This window comes from Salmo salar, chromosome 02 (assembly GCF_965601325.2).
Source record: "Salmo salar chromosome 02, fSalSal1, whole genome shotgun sequence".
Taxonomy (NCBI): domain Eukaryota; kingdom Metazoa; phylum Chordata; class Actinopteri; order Salmoniformes; family Salmonidae; genus Salmo; species Salmo salar.
In genome coordinates, this window is record NC_138292.1 from 59,966,643 (window position 1) to 59,977,612 (window position 10,970).

Genomic DNA, 10,970 nt, shown 5'->3' on the forward strand with positions numbered 1-10,970 from the left:
GAGAGAGAGAGAGAGTGTGTGTGTGAGAGAGAGAGTGACTTCACTTTGACAACAAAGAAAGAGAGTCGCCGCCACTGCCGATATTTAGTGAACTCCAAAGGGAACGTTTTCATTCTCCTCATTCTCATTCTGCAAGTTTGGCACATGCCTTCTGTTACTAAGTGGCGAGGGCCATTGAAAGGGGGGGCCTACATTTCCCTATTCTCCTCTCCCACTAGGTGCCATAGACTTACAGCCCTGGCAGCTGCTAAGCCTCTTTATACGACTATAGAGGCCTCTCTGCAGGTGAGCTAAGCCTGCCAAAGAAGCAGCCTCACAGCCTCTCCAGTCCGCTCAATGGGGCTCAATGGGGCTCAATGGGACTTTTCATTTGGGGGGGTTGAGTTGACTTCGTATGTGCTGCTATGGTATATTGGGACATTCGGAACGCCTTCACTTCATAAAGGCGGTGCCGCCGCTCTAGAAACATGGAGGTGGAGTTACGAAGCCATGCCTGAATTTGTTTTGTTTTGCCTTTTGGCAGGTGCCAAATGCTGGTGCCATCCTCCTCTGTTCCGTCTTCCTTTCTTCATTTTCTTCTCTTCTTTTCTTCTCTCAGTCAGTGGCATTACTTTATTTTCTTTCCTCCCGTACTTCTCCTTCTTCTCCTTTCCCCCTGTGATGCAAGCTGGGAGCTGTTGCACATTACTCCAGAGGTGTGGTGCCTCTCTCTTCTTCTTCCCCTCAAAGGGCTTCACTGTTTCCCCAAACTGCCTCCTAGCTGGGCTATCTATTCATTTAGTTACTTAAGTGTAATTGCTCCCCTTTGAAGCCTCAGAGAGGCAAATAATTTGCCGTGCCCCGGGGCCAGAAATGGTCAGTGATCCTTGGACCCCTCCCTCAGCCCCCCCATTGGGCCCCCGTCGACTCGAGAGCGTCGGATACACACGCAGGCACACACACACACACACACACACACACACACACATACACACACACTGCGAGAGGCCAGCTCCCATACGGTGAAGGAATAACACAGCCAGGGCCCGCTCAATTTCACCTCTCCTTTTCATCCTCTTTTAATTCTTTTGAAACACTTTTTTTTTATTAACAACAGCTTTTCTCCTCTCGTCTCTCACACTGCAGCGCCGCCGGGAGGAGGAGGAGAGGAGGATGAGAGGGAGGGGTGAGAGGATGTCGGTCGGAGGTGTCCCTGAAAATGTTTGTATGTGGTGAGCCGCAGAGTCACAGCTAAAGCCCCCCCCCCCCCCCCCCCCATCAATAGCTACAGGTCAAGGAGGCATTGAGAAAACAGCCCCCACACTCATCTCCCTCCCACCCCCCCGCGGTTCACACTGCTACAGAGGGGACTCATGTTTCTTATGACAGGCCATCTAGACCTCAGGGCACACAGTGAGAGAAAAGGATTCCTTGGACCAGATTGGTCGATTACCAGGCAGCAGCAGCAACTTTTCCACTAGTGGTTTCTATCTACCGGTATCAATGTTTTATTTTTTATTTAACTTTTATTTAACTAGGCAAGTCAGTTAAGAACAAATTCTTATTTACAATGATGGCCTACCCTGGCCCAACCCTAACCCGTATGACGCTGTGCCAATTGTGAGCCGCCCTATGGGATTCCCAATGTGTTTTGCCAGAGCGGGGATAATGCATTTGATTTGAGGTAAAATGCTCTTCCTTTGGTCTATAGTGTAAACAGGATATAGGCGAAAGAATATAGAACTCGCAAACTACACAAAGAGGCCATTTAAAACTACCAAATTCTCACAGTAATTGTCTAAACTAACTACACTGACGTTGTAATCTCATAATAAGGTAATAACCTGAGTAAAACTGTGTAACTATTACCAGGGTGGGGTCGCCCAAATCCCTAAAAAGGGTTAAAAATGACAGGCAGGGACAGGAGCAGACATTTTCTTATACAAACAGAATAGCCTACAATGACCAGCCTAAACGCCATATATTCAATAAGACTGCTGAAAAGTTAATAATAAAATAATAATCCAAATTGAAAATTGCGCAGTTCCTTTCCGAAGAAAAGTAGAAAAAATACAACTTCAAAAAAGCGTAGTTCCCCTTAAGGTTGCCATTGCGAAGGGGAGCCAAATCAATGTGGACGGCCGGCCGTTAAAGGCAACCTGGTTATGAATGCTGCATTTGAACTTGTATTATTTTGACTTTGAGGTTTTTAAGAGAGAAGCGTTCCCCGCAGTCACGCCAGCTGGTAACAATTCTTAGACATATCATAAGCTGCTCTCTGCCAAACGACATACCTTTGGGCTATGTTTTCAGTGGACTATAAAAGCCAATAATATTGATCTAGTTGATCAGATATCACTCAGTCCGGTCCTGCACAGTTTATATAAGACACCCTTTAAGGTTTAAAGTGCCAGGACAGGAGTTTTTCAGGTTTTCTTAGGAGAGCACTATTTTATTTTCAATATCAACGGTCGGCATGGTGCTTGCTCACATTACTTGTTTGACTTCTATATTGGGACTCAGTCGAATAAGCCTAAGCAGCCAAGATGGTTGAGCTGTGGAGTTTAGCTCCCACATTGTATCTACATATGGTTTGTGGTACTTAAAAATACATATTACTATAAGTATGTGGTAGTCCACAGAGAAAGACAGAGGACGCGTCCCAAATGGCACCCTATTCCCTACGTAGTGCACTACTTTTGACCATGGCCTGCATAGGGAATAGGGAGCCATTTGGGATTCAGACTAAGCGAGTCTGTGCTGCATGAGAGAATGGAGAGAATCATGGTGGAACCACGTGTGTGTGTGTGTGTGTGTGTGTGTGTGTGTGTGTGTGTGTGTGTGTGTGTGTGTGTGTGTGTGTGTGTGTGTGTGTGTGTGTGTGTGTGTGTGTGTGTGTGTGTGTGTGTGTGTGTGTGTGTGTGTGTGTGTGTGTGTGTGTGTGTGTGTGTGTGTGTGTGTGTGTGTGTGTTTGTGTGTGTGTGTGTGTAAAGAAGACACAGTAGCAGACTTACAGCAGTGACGCCACTGTACCTCCCTAGTGGTCTGACCGGAAGTTCTGCCGACTCATTGGTGACCTTGAACTAGAATGGAACCTTCCACGTCTAAAGGTTTGTCCATTTAGGAAATGTTAGGGGATGGTTAATATGTTTCATATACAAATGTCTAAGGGTATGGTGTATAAGCGTGTCGTGCGTGGTTGGTATGCACAGACACATGCATGTATCGTATGTGCAAGTGTACACACACACACACACACACACACACACACACACACACACCACACACACACACACACACACACACACACACACACACACCCTCTAGTCTTGTGTATGCCATCTGTTGTATTTCTGTTGTATTTCTCTCCCATGATTGTCAAAGAATGTAAGTGGAGTAAAACACAACCCCAACAAGGTAAGATGACCGAGGACATTAACTAAGGTTTTGTGTGTGTGTCTATGTGTGCATTGTGTGTCCAAGTGCGTTTCTACCAGATCACATGTATGCCCAAATGGAGGCGTGCTGTGTGAAATTACTCGCACTAATGGCACTACACACTTTTGTTGCAGGAAATCGGACAGCCGCACTGTAACTGCTAAAACGGTGATAAAAACCAACCAAAATTGTATCATGATGTCGGGGGCAATTTAACCCTTCATCAGAGCAAACCAACTCTCTCAAATGACGCAAATGGATTTATTGACTAGTTATGAGACACTTAAGAGTCTACACCTAGTCCTCTCAGTGCTACGTGGGCTTGTCTGTTCTGTTCTACGTCTATGGAAAAAGACGCTAAAAATAAAACGACTCAAACCTGACCAGAGGTGTCTAATAAAGTCTAATTAAAGAACGTTATATTACCATGGCAATTTGCTCGTCTAAAGAGATCATTACGTGGGCTTTTTATTTTTTATACGTTTAATTGAGAAACAAAGTGTATGTAATGAGACGTAATGAGACTGGGGCTATGTCTGGCTGAGAATGGCCTGCTAACTAACTCTTAAGGTGTGATGATACGTCAATAAGTGCTTTGAGGCATCTGTTGTAGATGTGGTAGACATATTAGGACATCAACACTTGTTTTTCACTTGCGGGTCTAACACGGGTTTTGTCCGTAGTGGTAGAAAACATCCATGGCATTCATGTAATTTTCTGGTGTGTTATGTCGTTGACTTTGTGTGTATGGTCTGTAGCCACTAATGAATGAGACAGAGGGTCCCATTCCAGAGATCCATATCTTCCCCTGGGTTGTTACCGGGCTGTGTACACGACCACTTAGAACAAGTCTCTGGACACTGACGAGTGTCAACTATCTGTGTGTGTGTGTGTGTTTGTGTATGCCTGCGTATGTTTCTCTTTTATAACAAGTCTCCAGACACGGCCGGGTGTCAGCAGCAGAGCCTCGCGGCCTGGCACCGGATGGCCCGACAGTATGCAAAACGGCACCCTGGGAGAATCAGCTCTTTCAAGTCCAATTACCCGGTGGAGCCAGTTATTTCAAAGGCCATCAGTAGAAGATGTCGGTTCCGATAAGGACGCGGACACATGTGTTCCATCACACTAATTCAAACAGGGTTTCCCAACCCCAACCCCAACTCTAAAACCCAGACAAAACCTTCAACCAGCCTCGAGCAATTTGACAAAAACAAACTGATTTTGCAAGGGACATAACTGTATTCAAAATAATATTGAAGTAAATTCTAACAGTGCATACAAATATTTGTATGGAATATATTTCCTTTAAAAAATATATATGATTACAGCAGGATATGAGTTTGAGAAAGAGTCTCTATATTGTTTTACTGGACATCATTGTGCCTTTGAGGACGAACTGGTGAAGTGAAGTCTTTAAAGAATTATCCTGGCGATGGCTTTCCAAAACCTCCAGAAATCTGATTACAGGTCTGTGAGAGCCACAAACAATGGCGTGGCAAGCCTGTCTCTGAACTGTATGTCTCGGGCCAACTCCTGCTCTCTGCTCTGTTTTCTTCCTCTCAGGACTAAAGTGAAGGAGAAGAGCATAATTCATTTTGTTTTTACTGGAAACATACTGTACAAATTTACAGTCAGAAAGACAGAGGGAAAAAGGAAAGTTACAAGTAGGAAACCCCCTCTAACACAACTGTGGTTTGGGCCAATGTAAACAATGTGTTTTATAGAATCCCTTTTACTAAAGACCAGGGAAAGCAAGAGACAGTGAAACTCTAGCTTTTACAGGGAACTCCTGTTCGTTATGCTTGATGGGAAAACTATGAAGGCGATCTTAGAAATATGGGCCTTTGTAAGTCATTTCATAAGATTTTTGTATGGATGTGAGTATATGTCAAAAATTTAAAAATGACCAGTTATTGATGATGACATTTCTCTTCACATTCTATGACAGGTATATGACTCCATATTTTAGGTCTAAAACCGTGGACAGTTTAAGTTACTGCCTTCCCTGTAGCTCAGTTGGTAGAGCATGGTGATTGCAACACCAGGGGTTGTGGGTTTGATTCCCACGGGGGGCCAGCACAGGAAAATAATTCAATGAAATGAATGCATTCACTACTGTAAGTTGCTCTGGATAAGAGTGTCTGCTAAATGACTAAAATGTAATGAAGTTGCTCTGGATGTTCTCTACTGATCTGTAGGATATATTTAGCGTTTACAATACATTTTTTAGGCAGTATTATTAGCTCCCTGGCTGTGAGCCCTCTTCTCGATCCTTCCTCTTTAATGTTAAATCATCTGGACATTAAAGTATTTTGGTGAGTTACAAGACATGACATCTCGGGAAACATACAACCAAGGTCAAAGATGGAGCTCGTTAAAGGGATTGCACACAGCCACAAATTCAGCGGGATCAAAAAAATGTTTAGTTAACTTAAACTTCAGTCATGGGGAAATTTAGCTTTGTAAGTAACCCGCCCCTGAGGAGACAAAGAGAGTGCTGTGGTAGACTGAGTGGTAGTGCTCCCCTGTCCCTTTGTGTTCATCACGACGGGGACGTTTTGTTTGTTATCCACAATGGTTTAACAAGCACCACAAGCAATGTCTGGATCACACAAGCTTAGAAAAGGATATATAACGATAAGAGGTAAAACATCAAAATAACCACATATTGTAATGTCCTTTTAACGTCTTTGTGATGTTAGATCAAGATCATATTTTGGTGAAGGTCAGATGTCATTAAAAAGTATTGCGTGCAACGGTTTAGTCATGGGACAAAGTTTCCTTCTATAGTACTGTACCTTGAAATGTGGAATATTGAATATTCTAAAAAGGCATGTAAAAGAAAAATTTGAGACCTTATAGTCTTTGATCATCATAATAATCCACTTTTGAATCTGAATTAGTTTCTGAATGTCTAAAAGATTGCAGATTTAGAGATACCTGTACACTCTTTTAAAAAAAAAGGGTTCCAAAAGGGATTTTCGACTGTCCCCATAGGAGAACCCTTTTTGGTTCCAGGTAAAACTGTTTTGGTTCCAGGTAGAAATCTTTTGGGTTCCATGTAGAACCCTCTTTTAATGGGTTCTAATGGAACTCAAAAGGGTTGTTCCTGGAACCAAAATGGCAGATGGCACCTTTTTTTCTAAGAGTGTAGTCATCAAACACATATCTGTACATTACATTCACACGCACCATATGATTCAGGTGTGTTGTTCTGATCTCCAGAGCTCTCAGCTCTTTCCCTCTCAAGTTGAATCTCCATTGTGGAGTGATGGTTACTGTTATGCTCTGTTTGCGTAACGTCACAGCAAAACAACAATTTGCAACTCCGACCGAGAACAAAAGAGCTCATAATAAAAGCTTGCGACTTAAAACAATGAACACATTTTTTTTTCTCCAGAGGGATTTTCACTCAAGAGCAAAGAAGAAAGTGAATATAAAGAAACCAAGCAACTTTGTTTCAGCAAATCGGAATTCTTGGTCGTAGTTGTAGAGCTGAAACCAACAAACAGAATGATAATAGGTCAGTGGCTTAACCATATGGAATAGTGACAAAAAAATTATACAAAACTGAAATAAGATGTTATGCTTACACAAACATTTATTGCAATAGTTTTAATGAATGTTTCCCTGCCCATTGCATATTTTCTACATTCTACATTCATCTAACAGTGCACATTTGTTCTAATCCAATTATCATCATCATGCCACTCTAAATATAAAATACAGTTTTACCATCACACACAGTGTAGAGGTGCTGTGATCTGGAAATAACTACAGCTAACCCTAACCAGGAAGTCAACAGGAAGAGCCCTAAACCATGACTGGGAATTCTGAGATTTAATTGGCCAGCCTGACTGCAGGAATTTTGGTGTGGCAAACTAATTGACTTAGAATTCCCTGGTGCTTTATCAACACAGGGAAGGGGGGTGTGTGTGTGTGTGTGTGTGTGTGTGTGTGTGTGTGTGTGTGTGTGTGTGTGTGTGTGTGTGTGTGTGTGTGTGTGTGTGTGTGTGTGTGAAATGCCACCGGGCCGATAACTAGCCACCTCTAGTAAACCAATCTATTACCAACGGGCAATTTGAAACACATGTTATTGGCTATTTTACGACAGGTTCCCCCTTTAAGTGATATATTCCTGTATGTACCACAGGCATTGGAGTCATCTCGGTGCCAAATTACTCACTTTCTGATTGATTACTTGTTATGTATTAAAGGAACAGTTCAGTGAAATTATGTATTTATATATTTTGCTTACCTTGAAAGCAGTTTATTGAGTGATGAATCCACACTTTGGACTTGTTTATGGGCAAGGAAACAAATATCTAAATATGTCATATTGCTGAATTATAGAAGCAGTAGTAGAGTCTCTTTGGTTATAGGCTAAGTGGAGGGAGAGTGTATTCATTCATTGCCCTCTTAACAGTTATGATTTTAACTGCCACTCATATGTGAGAAAAAGAAGACATTTGTCAAATGAAATGATTGAATTCGATTTTCAGGTGAGATTGACACTTCTAAATAATCAAAACCACCTGGCAATTAACCTAATGATGGAATATATCACATCCAATTAAAGAGCCTCCTGCTTGTCAATCACACCTTCTGTGCACTCGTTAAACAGAAAAACACAGTCAGATAATGATCGTTTTAAGAGACATGTTTCTTTCTTCCTCTGCAGCTTATCTGATGGACTGCTACTCATTTCAGCCAGTCAGGCAATGACAGGTCCTGTGGATAGATAAACCCCTTTAACTCTTTAAGGCAAAGGGCCAGGGTCACCCTTAACCTCTGGAATCTATTGCCGCCTGACTCCCTGACTCTCTCTTGTGCAACTGACTGATAAATGGTTTCTAATGGAATGACAGATTCTGGTTGGGAACGTCAGACTCCAGAGTGTTTTTCCCATGTAGGACGCCCCGCAGAAAGAACAAGACCATTTTCAAACACAAGCGCACGCACACACACACACACAAACAACACACCCCAAAGGCCCTTCTACTGTAATCCCCAAGAGAAGGTTATCTCCTCTCTCCGCTCTCCACTCCGTCAGAAAAACTCCAGCCCAGCCAGCAGCTTTCTCCTCTGCTTTGCGGTCAGTGTCTTTAACCCCAGATGATAACACTTAGGCTGGCCATAAAGAATAGGCCTCCCTAAAGTGATCCATTAGCGATCCTATTCCCCCAGAGTGGGGCCTGGGCCCGGTGTCTACTGAAACAAACCAGGAAGCCTTGAAGGAAAACAGCATGGCAGACAAGTACCGAGATCAAAGACTCTAAAGACGAAGGCTACCTCCCCCCACCTCCTCCGCCCTCCTCCTTTCCCTCTCTCTCTCACGTCAGTCTCCTCAGACATAATCCTGTCTTCCTCCCCAATGTTTTCAATTAAGGCCCTCCTCTGAAAATGTTTCAGATTGTAACGTTATCAATTAGTCAGCAACTCCATCGAGGTTATTTAATGGTCCCGGGAGCTGGGAGTTTTGATTTAGAGACTGTCAGGGAGATGTAAGGGAAAGATGTTCTGCTCTTAGCTCCAGGCAGTCTGATAAAGCTATGGGTTTGAAGTTCCATAGGAATGTACTGTAGCTGGAGGCCAAACGTTGTGTATTCCACGTTCTGTGGTTTGGTACCACATACTAATGAGGAGACCGATAAATTTAAACGCAAAGGTTTGCAAGCATTTTTTCCCAAGTACTTTAACCCTTTACACTTGTGGGAATTGGCTTATATGGATAGGGCTACATTGAAATGCTTCTTACAGAAGAAAAAGCATATGCATAACCATTGTAACAATTGAAAGGGAACAGTTTGGATATTATGGGAAAATTATTAGACCAAAGGTGAGCACACAACAGTTCACCTGACACAAGACTGAATCCAAACATTACACTGTTGATTTTATGTGCATTTTACATTTACTGTACTTTTCACTGCATTTGTTGATAAGAAATACTCTGGATACATTCAGTAACATGATAAGAATATTCCTGGAAAATATGGTGTAGGTGCAACACAAACAAAAACAATTACAAGGGTTTGAGTTAGAGGACTAACTGGAGTCTCCAAGTGGCCACACCGCTCTCCATAGTGTGCACAGTTCCTAAGTCATTTCTACGCATTTTTATGACTCAAAGAAGAGTCGTCAACTATAAGGTGATTTATTTTTGCTCTCCTACTTTAGCTGTGCCCTTGAGGAACTAGAGCAAACACACTTGTAGTTGTTTTGTTTGGAACACAATACTGCATCATCGCCATCACACAATTACTGTTGTTGTTTATGAAATCCAAAAATGGTATAAATCGCAATCTAGGTCAGGTGGGCATAATTTGAAAGCGTGTTCTATTGCCAACATGACTATCTAAGTTATAGAATACGATCTTACATTGTTAGGCTTTCACAGGGCAATTCGGAAAATCAGATCGTAATTTTGGTGAGCATAGAAAAGGAGTCATGTCTGCATTCAAGTGCGTGTTCCGATGCAAATTTTCTTCACAATAGACAGACATAGGCTCATTCTGTTCAGAACAACCCAGGATATGATGCCATGTCATCTTGTAACTGTAGGCCTACATCAAACATAGCGATCATAAATGTAGATGCTGTATACGTCTCATCTTTCAAAATACATAGTCCTCTTAACTTCCAGAATTTCCCTAAATGCGCAAAAGTTGCCCAATTAGCGGGAGGGATGTGGTGTTGTCTGAGTTTAGGGAAATGCTGGAAGTTAGGAGGACTTGATGTATTTTGAAAGATGAGACGTTGACAATTATAATTAATACTGCTTTTGCACTTCACATTTCCATATCATAAAGTCATTAACAGTGTTAACATTTATGATCTCTATGTTCAGAATGGCTGTCAGTCAAAACCCATACAGTGCAGTGAAGCGCAGAGCCAGAGCTCTGATGTCATTTACAGCATATTACTGTACAGCCACCAACGTTCCAATGCAGGCACTTATCAGTGTCCAAATATGCAATTTTCAACTTGTATACGGGTACAAGTGTACATGCCTACTAGTCCAATGCAGCCATTTTTATCTCATTTCTGTGATTGTTTCAAATTAAAAAGGTAAAAAATAAACAAAAATAGCTTCTTAGCAAAGGGCAAAATCCCATTTTTGACTGCACTGGGCCTTGAAGATTGAAGTCCTTAAAATATGCACCATATGCACCTTATGACCCTGGGACTAAACACCTCCCTCTGCAACTGGCCGCCCCCAGGTGGTAAGGGTAGGTAACAACACATCTGCCACGCTGATCCTCAACACGGGGGCCCCTCAGGGGTGTGTGCTCAGTCCCCTCCTGTACTCCCTGTTCACCTATGACTGCATGGCCAGGAACGACTCCAACACCATCATTAAGTTTATCGACAACAGAACAGTGGTAGGCCTGATCACCGACAATGACGAGACAGCCTATAGGGAGGAGGTCAGAGACTTGTCCGTGTGGTGCCAGAACAACAACTTCTCCCTCAACGTGATCAAGACAATGGAGATGAATGTGGACTACAGGAAAAGGAGGACTGAGTACGCCCCCCATTCTCATCGACGG